Source organism: Cydia splendana, chromosome 12 (assembly GCF_910591565.1).
Source record: "Cydia splendana chromosome 12, ilCydSple1.2, whole genome shotgun sequence".
Lineage (NCBI taxonomy): Eukaryota > Metazoa > Arthropoda > Insecta > Lepidoptera > Tortricidae > Cydia > Cydia splendana.
In genome coordinates this window covers 19410192-19423086 of record NC_085971.1, presented here as the reverse complement: position 1 = coordinate 19423086, position 12895 = coordinate 19410192, and the positions used below count along the sequence as shown (strand labels likewise).

At 38.1% G+C, this 12895-nt stretch overlaps 1 long non-coding RNA gene across 1 annotated transcript in view; it reads right to left on the bottom strand.

The window, feature by feature from the left end:
- Positions 1 to 3263, bottom strand: part of LOC134795738 (uncharacterized) — a 319587-nt gene extending 316324 nt beyond the window's left edge. The window contains exon 1 of the long non-coding RNA XR_010144838.1: positions 3141 to 3263. This is a non-coding gene — a long non-coding RNA (uncharacterized LOC134795738). The remainder of the gene's footprint in view (positions 1 to 3140) is intronic.
- Positions 3264 to 12895: the final 9632 nt, after the last annotated feature.

Genomic DNA, 12895 nt, shown 5'->3' with positions numbered 1-12895 from the left:
CGGAAATGTACGATCATGTCTTGCTATTCCAGTCAGTCTCGATACAAAAAGGACTGAGGTTGACTGAAGTAGCATGACAAATACGAACGTTTCCGAGAAAATACCTACGATGGAAAACAATAATGCAGTATTCTGTACAAACTTACATGTGTTGGCGCAGGCGAGATGCACGGTAACTAATGAATACCATCCAGATATCACTCGGATGTCAGTTCTGACCACGTTCGACGTGTTGCCTCTCTGTTGCACTTGTAAATTCCTACGTAAGTGTGACAGGGAGGCAACACGTCGAACGTGGCTCGCGGTAGGCCCTCTGTATTGGCCTGCACATCACAGTTTGATCACTCTGCTCGTAATAAATCAATTAAACGGCGATCAGACTCGCACTTTTCCAGAGAGCAGCGACCCAGTCGGAGACGCGACGTATGCGGCAATGCACGCACTGATGTGGCCATGCTTTGGTAGAAAAGATAGGACAGTATTGAAATACGCACTTGCAACCACCAATTTCACCACGGTGACAGGTGTGACTATTGTCGACATCACTGTTACTGACGTCACAGGCCTCCATAGACTGCAGTAACCGCTTACCATCGGACGGGCGGTGTGCTTCTTCGCCACCAACGTTTTAATTTAAAAAGGCTCCATTATATCGCCAATGAGTAAGTACTTATTTTGCGAAGCTAATGACAATAGGCCTGATGACAAATTTTGAAAACCCTTTTAATATCGTCGGTACACTTGTATGAGTTCTGAAAAACACTATATTTCAGTTATACTCATAAGATTTAACATAGATAATTGCATTTTATTATAGCTAGTTTAAACTTCGCGCGAAAACGCCTCGCATGCCATTTGTGACGTCATCATTTAGTTGGTGGTAGGGTGGTAGATATTGTTTACATACTTACAGTTACGAATTTCCCTTGAATCCGAATGATATTGTTAATTCAGCACCATATATTACGATTAGGGATGATAAATACATTACAAAAATTTATCACAATAACTCATTTTACACAAAAACTCTCACACGGTTGCAGTTTAAGATGAATTATTTAGATACATGTAAATTTTGAGTGAAAATCACCGAACGCCGGTTTTACTTTTTAATTTTTCATTTTTTCTAGTTACGACAGCCAACATGGCAATGATAGTTCCATTCAGCCAAATAATTAAAAATGTTTGTTGTTGAAATATCGTATTATTTAGCATTTTATTTAAGTAATAACAAATAGATATCTACTTTATATCGTGTAATAATATTTTTTGGACGTAATAAATGTTTAGTGGCGAAATAACATTTTTTTTGCACCTTTCGAACGCTTTGGTGCCCACGTATATATTTCGGTCAATGAGGTTGTCTATGTTGCTCTAAGAAATATGTTATGGATTGATGACGTCACTCTTTGGAACGTTTCTGATTGGCGTTTCAGTAAAAATGGCCGATTGGAGAATTTTGCACTTTTATTTTATTGAATATATTAATAATCCTTCAGTTTATACTGAGATTGGGCCAATTTTTAGAATCATATTAACATATATGTTTCGTTGAAACCATTATTTCCATGATTCTTTGTTACTTGCAACAGGCCTATTGTCACGAGAAACTCGACAATTGTAACGAAATTCCAACACAGAACTCAAGAATCACCGAAAGTTCTTTTAAATCTTGTGACAATTGTCATCATCATCATCATAAACTTCGCAAGCCTTCGGTAAGGGTAACCGTAGCCCATGGATGACTGTGACGGTACGTCAGCAACAGTGACATTTTATAATTGTAGTACCTGTCACCGTGACGAAATAGGGGCCAGGGTGTTGTATGTTTCCAGGGGCAACGATGAATGGTTACCGGGCGATTCGTCAACTCGTTTGCCTCTTTTATCAAAAAAATATTAAAAATATAATAAGTACATGTCTTAATCAATCTATGCCATTGTCAAGCGATGGGCGACACATTTGACAGATTGGAGCACAGGAGAGACATCGGGATAAAATGAAGATGTGGGGTGAAATGAAAATATCAGTAATTTAACATTTTGTATGAGAATCGAAATTTTGTATTTAAAATATGAAAAAATATATCATTAGAATTTAATATGTTCCCATATATATTTCCGTGGGACAAAAGGGCACTGTCCACCTTTTCCCGACGTGTTTCATAGTATTTTCGACACGATATACTCGTATTCTGCCCTACTAAAGCCAAATAGCGCTATCTCAAAAGAAAATTCATTGCTAACTAATTATAAGTACTTTTAAGTTTTTACAGCTGATAGTTCAATTTTCAAAACCATTTGCTATAGGGATGTTTCCTGTACTTAAAATAAATTATTTCAAACCGTGCACGAAATAAAGCACCAGATAATTATTAGAAAAACATAGATAGCAGCTATTTTTAAACACAATTTGTATTTAATAAATCGGATTGAAATATAAAAAGTAGGTGAGTTTACCGTGATGTCACTATATTTGTTTTCATATAAATTCCATACTAAAAAATCGTTTTGACAGTTCTAAAAAAGAAGCTGATTTGACTAGTAGGAATGTAGCCTATTGAGATAGCGTTATTCGCCTTAAGAGGCCAGTATTCCTAATACCATTAGGATGGTCATCCTACACGTCCATAAATTCGTCACTGGCAGCCCGCCAGCTCGCCGGCGTTAGCGCCTCTCCCACTCAAGATATATGCACCCTACACATTTCTTACTATACATACATATTACATATCCATTTCAATATATACTACTACAGTCATATACACGGTGGCTATAAAATATCTGCTCCCGTTGCCAGGGAGGTTTTGGGATTATACTGAGCAACTTTAACTATGGTCCCAACCCCGAAATCGCGAAAAAAATTGCCCTCCCATAGAAAATGGACCAGCCAAAGTTTTTTTCGCGATTTCGGGGTTGGTCCCATAGCTAGTTTAGGTATAACAGTTTTCAATGATTCACGGTTAATTTCATTAGACTTATATCGACCGGGATATGGACCGTGATTGCCTTTTGTATTGTTTTCGAGCTCCCGATATTTCGACGCAGTTACATGCATCTTGTTCACGGGTAATCACGGTTCATATCCCGGTCGATATAAGTCTAAGGAAACTAACCGTGAATCATTCAGAACTGTTATACCTAAAGTGTCATTTTATGGAACTTGCTAACTATGTAAACAAAAGTCACTAGTAAATTCATCATTCAGAGACAATTTCAATATGGCGGTTTGTTTACATAGTTAGCAAGTTCCATAGAATGACACTTTACGTGTAGTGTTCCTATTACCGTAAAAAGGGGTGAGTAGGTTTCGCGGGGAGAGGTGGGTTATGAATGGGGAGAGAAGGTTTGAGAGGGGGGTGAGAAGGGATTTTAAGGCTACTGCTACAAAAATAATGTATTACAATTTAAAATGGAGCTATAGTAATACCTTGTATGAAAACCCCTCTCACCCCAAATACGAGGCACTACGGGGTGAGGTGGGTTTTCCTCTTTATCGTCAAAGTTATGAAATGGAACTACCCAAAATAAAATAAAAACTAAAATACAAACGTCCGGAACACTTATTATATACACCATTCAGTTTTCATATGTAAAAATAAAATGTTATCGAGGTTTGAATTTCAGTTTTGACCCTACTCACCCCATTTTACGGTATGTCCTTAGCTGACATCAACCAAGTGCGCTGGCCAGCGGCCAACGGCTGACGGATTTACAACGCTGACTAAGCAGCTATTGTCAGATCAAGTAAAGCATTAGTAGCATTGCTAAACAATGGGAAGAAAAAAATGGGTACGAATCGGTGCGAGGGGCAATAGTTCACGGTGATGCATCGAGCTTGAATTAGCTGATAGGATTAGCTTATAGGGGCATTTTCCCTTAAAAGTATACTATTTACTTTTTTCGAAAATCCATCAACTTTTGGGTTATTTCTACTCAGAATCACGAGGGCTATAAATTTAAATAGAAAAAAAGGTGTCCCAGAAAAAATGTCAGTTTTGTAACGCATTTTCACATACATTTTGTATGGACCGCTACAAAACTGACACCCAAAATTTGTATGAAAAACTGGGGACACTTTTTTTCTTTGTCTCATTCAATAGTACCTACTTCAAATCTAACGTGATTCTGAGTCTAAATATGGGTTATTTATATAACGTTGATAGTTTTTCGAAAAAAAGCTAATGGTTCCATTTTTTCTGAAAACCCCCATAGGATTAAACGGGGGGTGCACACAGGCCAAGTTTAATACTTAGCTGAACTACGAATGTATTATCAATATCATAGATGACGCGCAAACATGACAACTCCAGAAAGCTTAGACCAAACTTAGACTGCAACGATTTTGATAGCACACGCAGTGCAAGTATTATTTATACGTCACTAGCGACCCGCCCCGGCTCGGCTCGGGTTAACAAATTATACACCTAAACCTTCCGCAAGAATCACTCTATTGATAGGTGAAAACCGCATGAAAATCCGCCCAGTAGTTTTTGAGTTTATCGCGAACATACAAACAAACACACAAACAGACAGACGCGGCGGGGGACTTTGATTTATAAGGTTGATAGTGATAATTTCATAGACGTTAGACGTTTAAAATACACTTGCACTGAGTGTGCTATCAAAATCTATACAGATTTATCTTGGTCTAACTCTAGAGGAGGTATTGTGTACAGTCACCAGCAATTAAATGTCACTCTTTAAAGGCCGCAAAAATATGTACACGCTCTTATGGCTCTACAAATAAGATCGTGTCAGATATGTTTGCGGCCTTCGTTGTGTAACGTATTATTGCAGGTGACTGTATATCGTTTGTGAAATTTCAAATTACTCTTTCACTGCACACTAGACACCAGACAAAAGCTTGCTTCACCATTCAACAACGTTTTATGTTTTCCTAAAATAATGAATACTCTTATTCCTTCAAGAATAGTATATCGGCGCCATTCGGGAAATGAATTAGAGATTAAAGGTGGGATCAGACGGTTCATTTTCTGTTCATTTTCTAGTTTCACTATTCATCTTTCACTCAAAGTGACACGTCTGAACACAAAATGAACCAAAAGTGAGAAATGAATTCATTAGTGAAAGGTTCCAACAATGTTGGATATTTTCATTCGGCATCTTTCACTCGCACTCCGAATGAACACAAAATGAACAGTGTGAACACAGAAATGAACGTTCATTAGGATTATGTATATTTTTCTCGAATCCTGTGGGTATACTACTATTACTACTAGATACGGATAACTTAAAATCAATAAAATGGTGTTCAAGTGGAACGAACAAAGTACTCTTTTATTTTTGGAGCATTTTAAAAATTACCATTGCCTCTGAACCACAATATTGATGTGTATAAAGACAGAACAATCCGGGAAAATTCTATACAATCTCTAATTTTAGTGATTTAAAGTTAGAGGTTAGTGAAGAAGAAATTAAACTTAAAATAAGACGATACGGACCCGATATACAACAATTTGACCAAAATACCTATATACTCGTATAAATAAAAAACGTATACCAAGACATACAACTTCATTCGACGCCATAGTGAAAGAAAAGAATAAATGAATAATCTTTCCAGCAGCCGTGTGAACGTGGAATGAAAGGAAAATGAACCATTCACTCAAGTGAACATTCATCAGAGTGAACCGTCTGATCCCACCTTAACTAGATATGATATAGTAAAGATATGTGACGTTCCACGACAAAATGTACCTTGTGGTGGCTATTATTAACGCCGCTCCAATATTATTGCGGCGCTATGCGACCATATGGTACCTTTTGCCGTGGAACGTCACACATCTTTACTATTTCATATCTAGTGAATCTCTAATTCATTTCCCGAATCGCGGCGCCAGCCGCCATAAGGTACCTTTTGCCGTGGAACGTCACATATCTTTACTATTTCATATCTAGTGAATCTCTAATTCATTTCCCGAATCGAGCCGCAAGTAGGTACCTAATATGGAACTATAACCATGAGAATGGACACGTAGAGTTTTATTTTCCCTAGTATTTATTTTTCCCGTTACCTACACAAAACCTGAAGCCCAATCGATTAAAGCCGTTTTACCGCGTTTTTCACCTTAATTAAACTTTTTTATTTTCCGACCGAATTGCGACCGGCCAGCATCACAAAATGTCAAACTGTAGAGAAAAAAGGCCGTTGAAGTTTTTTAAAAATAGAACTGTAGCAGAACGAATTTTCAAATGAGGAACGCCTAAAAAGCCGGTGAGTAACGGTTGTCTGATGGCCAGTGACTGACGTGATTTTGTATTGAGACACTAGTGGTGTGCGATGGGTTTGGGTGCTGTTTAAAAATAATTAGATATTTGTATGTCTTATTAAGAGGTTTGAATCTGGATGTTGGATGATAATAAGAATGTAATTAAACTCATTTTTATCCGAAAGCGGAAGGGTTAGGTTTTTATAGGTGAAGTAGGTAGGTATGTTTGTTATATTCTTATTAACTCTTAGTGACAGCTACAGATGAAAGTTGCTGAAAGTTTCCAAAAAGCTTGAAAGTTCTCAGATATTTCAGAAAACAAAGGAAACTTACATCTTAAGAATATATTTTTTTCCATGCAAAAAAATTATTTTTCCATTTTTTTCCAATGGTGTGGCAAGCGTTCATGGGCTAGCTAGTATAAAGTTTTAGCCTCAGGCGGGCCGTGCACTTATTTGCCACCACATAAGATATAACTAAAAATGCTCATCAAAAAAACCAGTCCATCAAACCATCAGTCAAAGTATTAAATTTTAAAATAAACAAAATTCCGAAACCTGCATAAAATAGAGCGGCTCATAAAAACAGGCGGCCATTTTGTTAGTAGATGGTAGTTGAGATAATTTATGTGGCATAGACAATTCGTTGCTCGTTGATGAGGCGCTACTCCGGCCAGTCGACAGTTCAAAGAGAATAAACGGTTTTTTTAACCCTTTAGAATAAAGAGGAAAGGGGACGACCGTTTCTCCATACAAACGTAGACTCCATTTTCCTCCCTGGATATTAATATTAAAATATTTTTATGCGATTTGATTTAAGTATAAATATTAACCATATCTATACTCCTGCGTTTGATTTTTTGATTATTATAAGAGTGAAAAACATTCCATACCATTATAAATGTTCCAAACTCTTATAATAATTTAAAAAACTCGAAAAAAAATCATACGGAGACGGAGGGGCAGCTGTTGTTGATATGCACCAAATCGTGTCAAAATTTAAAATTAATGTTGATATCCAGGCCATAAAAGTACAGCCAGCAATGAAAGCTTGTATCGGTACGTGTACCGTGATACCGTGAACAAAGTTATGTACTTACGGAACATTAAAAATGCTATTTTTGGCAGAAAACTTACTATCATTCTGCGCAGATTAAGCCGCGGGCAGAAGTTAGTACATATAAACATTAAGTAGTTACTTTTATCGCATCGTCTAGCCCCTGCCGCAAAAACTTCTAAGCATCGCCTCGCTTCACCGATGGAAGCGTAGCTTAGGTACCCTAGCGGCATACCGGTAGCAGAACACAGTTGTATCCTCTATAATCTGTACTATTAACAGCTACATCTGAACTAAACTTCAATAAATTTCCTATCAGAATATAATCTGCACCCGCCATATATCTCGCAACTAGTTATTATCGCTATTACGACGTCGCAGAGGCGCCGGTGTGACCGGCCCTTTACCTCTCTATGTGTTTCATTATTGTAGTACAAGTCAATGTTGTTCGTGTTAATGTATTTTAATCTTAGAGTAATAACTTCCTTGACGACTTTCAAGAAATTAGAAGGAAACGAAAGATATGGCGCACGCGCGAAACTTGACGTGCGACGTTGCTCCATTGTGTTCTTCGCCTAACACTATAAAGTGAGAAAATAAATAAATTCTACTGACACTAAAATGTTATGTGTGTAACTATTAAGATCATTTAGTACTCGCTGTATTAAAAAAAAACATAAGTAGAGTCGAAGGATATTCTTAAAAAGTTTAATATTTAAAACTTAAAAGTTAATTTAGTATTTAAATATTACCACTTTACAAATGTTTCGTTTATAACTACATAAATAAATAAATTGAAATATAAATATATTTCACTACATAAATCTACAATTTGTTTTACAGAAACTTAAGTATTATTTTTAACTCATATTGAACACTAAAGTAACCATAAAACGCCGTTTGTCATAAGATAGCGAATTTATTTCCCGCTCAAAAGCTGATGACAGATAGCAGCTCATCTGTGATTGGCTGCCTGTTTTTATCTGCGCTCTGATTGGTGGAGCGGAGGCGCGCAGGCGCACGTTTTGAACGTGACGGGATTAAATGATTATGTAGTGCTCTAGTGTTATGTTAAAAGTTTTAGTTTTATATGCGTGAAGCCTCTTTCATACGCTACCGGAGCTGGCTTACCTACCTATTTATTACGGCTTATTATTAACCGGGCAACTAAAATATTAAACAGGAACTTTCATTGGGCATATAATTATGTAATAATATAATTTGGCTGTGCATTCATATTTTAGCGCCAATAAAATATATTAGCCTCAAATATAAGCATCATATTATTAAAAGAACTGGCAGCAAAATCAAGACACCCAAAATAATTATAGGGAACTTAAAGTGATGGGTTGGCGACTAAAATAAGAAATTGGCAACTAATATTGTAAAGCGATCATAAAATTTAGTTGTCATCTAGTTGTTCACTCCTAAGTAATCAACTATAGTCATAACTGAGCATGTCGTTTCAGCTAGGTAGTATTTTAACACGAAATCAGTTAAATTTAATGAATTTTGGTCACTTTTTACACAAAACACCTCAAATTAATTTGCCAATACGTAATGGTTAGCATACTTATAGTCGAAATTTCGAATCATGAGACGCCTAATGGTCATTATACCATTAGATCTTTAAATTTTTAATTACTAATTTCAATAGTTACCACTGTGTTCTGCTAGAGTCAACAGATAGGTGCGACGACGAGCAAAGCGAGGAGGAGCGTGTTAGGTTGACCGTGTAATGACCAAACAAAATATTTTAAATAGCCGTTTTCTTTTTAAAATGTGCTTCATAAATGCTCTCCAATGTAATAATTCAGTTGCCAAATAAATACTCGGTACCTGCCTAAAAATAATCAAAAGCTCTAACGGCATTAAAATACAGCTCATATTGATATATTTTAAGGCTCCGTGTTTGGTGCCAAACTATTAATTTTAGTACCCATTTCTATTTTTTTTAACTACCCAAATTCGATTAATTAGTTGACCGGTTAAATAAGTGCCATTTATTACTACCAGCCGCTACCTATATCTAATACCTTTAAACGAGCAATTCTTGTTTATATGTATATTTCGGGGATCTATCATCATCATCATCATCATGGATCATTTTGATGTCACAATGTAAATTTGAATTAGCCTCCTACACGGTTACCACGAGTTAGCATTTGACATTTAAGTCGTACGTGAACTCGATCCTATTCCGTCTCTATCGTACCAATACTACCGTGCGAGCGAGATCCATCTCGATCCCTGTGATCGAGTTTACGCAGTCGCTAACGTAAACGTCAAGTGTCAACTAATGGTACAGTCACCTGCAATAATATGTTACTCTTCGAAGGCCACAAAAATAATGACACGTTCTTAATATGGCTCTACAAATAAGATCGTGTCAGATATTTTTGCGGCCTTCGTTGTGTAACATTATTTCAGGCGACTGTACGCGGCTACTATAGTGTGTCTAGACCGTGTCTGACAGTGGCACGAGTGACCCAATACGCTGCCATTAGTGTCGCGTGGCGTGACTACTACTGTTACTACCTAGGTACCGTCTGCAAAAAAACTTACGGACGACTACTGCGGAATCTACAAAAAAAAACTTACGTACGACTACTGATGCGCCGGAGGATAGTTTGCTTTGTGAAATTTCCACATGGTAAAATTTTGGTGATTTCTCATATTTTTGTATGATAAATTTTCCATTTGCATAAATTGGAAATTCTATAGCGTATCATTGAACAACCAATTTAGCTAGGACCCTAACCCGACTTCCAATGAAGTTGAAAAGCTTAAATCGGATGACAAATTGAAAATGCAATATTATGGTACCATCGAGCTGATCCGGTGATGGAGACAGGAGGTGGCCATAGGAACTCTGTGATAAAACAACGAAACATAATTGTGTTTGCGTTTTTTAGAATTGTCTCTGTAAGTATTAGTTGCCTGTGGAAAAAAGTACTGTCAACGTTAAAAGTTTGTACCAAAATTGCCAAGAACTTATTTTATGTTATTGTTATTATGTTGTGCTGTCGGTACCAAGCTAGAAATCTCCGCACTCATAATCGCGAATTAATGACAGGGAAATCAAGTTGCAACAATAAAAAACCGCTAAGTGCGAGGCGGACTCGCGCACGAAGGGTTCCGTCCCATTACGCAAAAACGGCAAAGAAATCACGTTTTTTGTATGGAAACCCCACTTAAATATTTATTTCATTCTGTCTTTTAGTATTTGTTGTTATAGCGGCAACAGAAATACATCATCTGTGAAAATTTCAACAGTCTAGCTATCACGGTTCATGAGATACAGCCTGGTGACAGACAGACGGACGGACAGTGGAGTCTTGGTAATAGGGTCCCGTCTTTACTTTTTATTTACGGGACCCTAAAAAGCGTTTAGTGTCAGCGTTCTTTGTTGTCGGTCAGATTTGGAGCATAATTGAATACGTTCTAAAAAGCGTGTAAATACCAAGACAGTGGCAATCAGGCGCACGAACCCACTGTCAAGTAAGCGGTCACTACTGCCTATAGACAACTGCTCACATAGATAATGTCAGTAGTACAGGGATCTCAACACCGTACGTATTCACTGTGTTGAATTAAGGGGCCCACTAATTACCAGTTCGCCGGACGATATCAGCCCTGTCAGTTACTCGCAAAAGGTTAACAGTGGCGAATAACTGACAGATATCGTTCGGCGAACTGGTAATCTGTGGGCCCCTTTACCTGGGTCGGTAAACTGCGGCTCGCGAGCCACATGCGGCTCTTTGGAGGTACGATTGCGGCTCTTCAAGAGGCCAAAAAAAATCACATTTAGAAATCTAAGCGCCACTTGCACCATCCCACTAAACGGGGTTAACCGGTTAAACCGTGAACCCAGTGTCAATTGTACTGGTAACAATGGTAACTCCAGGTTTAACCGTTTAACCCCGGGATAGTGAATGGTGCAAGTGCAAGTACAAGACGGCTTAGACCACTGAAAAGAACATTGACGGCTCTTTGATATTCCTCATTGTGTGATTTCATATGCATCGCATCTTCGTCTTCGTCCTTTCTCTCTTAAATTTGCCGAACCTTGACCTAGGAGAAGTAATTATAGCTTTTTTTAGGGTTCCGTACCCAAAGGATAAAAACGGGACCCTATTACTAAGACTCCGCTGTCCGTCTGTCCGCCCGTCTGTCTGTCACCAGGTTGCAACTCATGAATCATGCATGATCCGTGATTTCGTGAATTTCTCTTGCCGCTCTAACAACAAATACTAAAAACAAAACAAAATAAATATTTAAGTGGGGCTCCCATACAACAAACGTGATCTTTTCGCCGTTTTTTGCGTAATGGTACGGAACCCTTCGTGCGCGAGTCCGTCTCGCACTTGGCCGGTTTTTTTCGTCATACTCGTACGAAAGTGTTTAAAGTTAAGGTAAAAATTATACAATAATGATAATGTAAGTATTTGTTTTTCTTAAGAAAACTAGTTTCAGTAGTATTTTTCAGTTTTTCAGTATTTTCAGTGTAGTGAGTGTCCGGAAGTCCTGGCAAGTCCGCGGCTCGGCGCGGAGCCAAGCGGAGATTTATGCCGAAGCCTCTCCTCATGCGTGGGCCTTGAAGATTTATGGAGTGGGAAATTTGGCGGCCATATAGGTTTTGCATTTAAATTATAAACTGTAAATAGATGTCATATATTAAAAAGAAAAAGTGACTAGGAATATTTGATAAACATAATCTAATTTGTCCCTAAAATTGTAATTTCTTCAAAGTAATGTCATTATTCATGATTCATGATAGTGTCGGTGTCGGGCCCTTAAATAGAGTTTGTGCGAAAAGGGAAGAGTCGTGAAATGTATGAGATCCAATACATTCTACGACTCTTTTCTTTCCGCACAGACTCTACTAACGAAAAGTGACTGAATATTTGATTGATTTGTTCCCAAAAAAAAATGTTGTGTTGTTGTAAAGTTGTGTGTTGTTGTCTTGTATGTGTGTGTGTTGTAAAGTTGTAAAAGTTGTTGTAAGTTTTTGCGTAGTGTGTTGTTTGCAGCACCATCTATCTCGCTATATCGTAATCTCGTAAGGGAATTAAGGAGGTGCAAACACGTACAAACACTCTTAAGGCTACGTTCACACGGCGACTATTCGATTCGATATTTTCTCGCATACGGTTTTATCGTATTTGGGACGTCTGTTCACACGGCCCAAGATTCATTCGGTTTTTTCTCGTATACGGTATTCCCGTATACGTGACAGCCGCTCACACGGCGTCTATTCGATGCAATTTACCTGCCGCCACACCACCAGTCGTTGAGTGCACGCCGCGCCGACATGGATCGCCGTATTCCAATTATATAGCCAGCTTCTCCAATCTCCAATCGGCAATCCGTCCTCCATCATGACCTTTGCAAACGACGTTTCAAACACAACTGCCGGCTGCCTGCCCCCGCGCGCGTCCCGTATACGAGAAACCAGTTTGTCCGTGTGAACGACTCAACGTAAACGTAAGCGCCACTGAGTATCGCATTCGATAACATCGTTTCGAGAATCTCGCATTCCCGGTGGCAAGACCCTACGGTATACGGTAAAAAATATGTCTCGAATACGAGATTTTCTCGTATAGA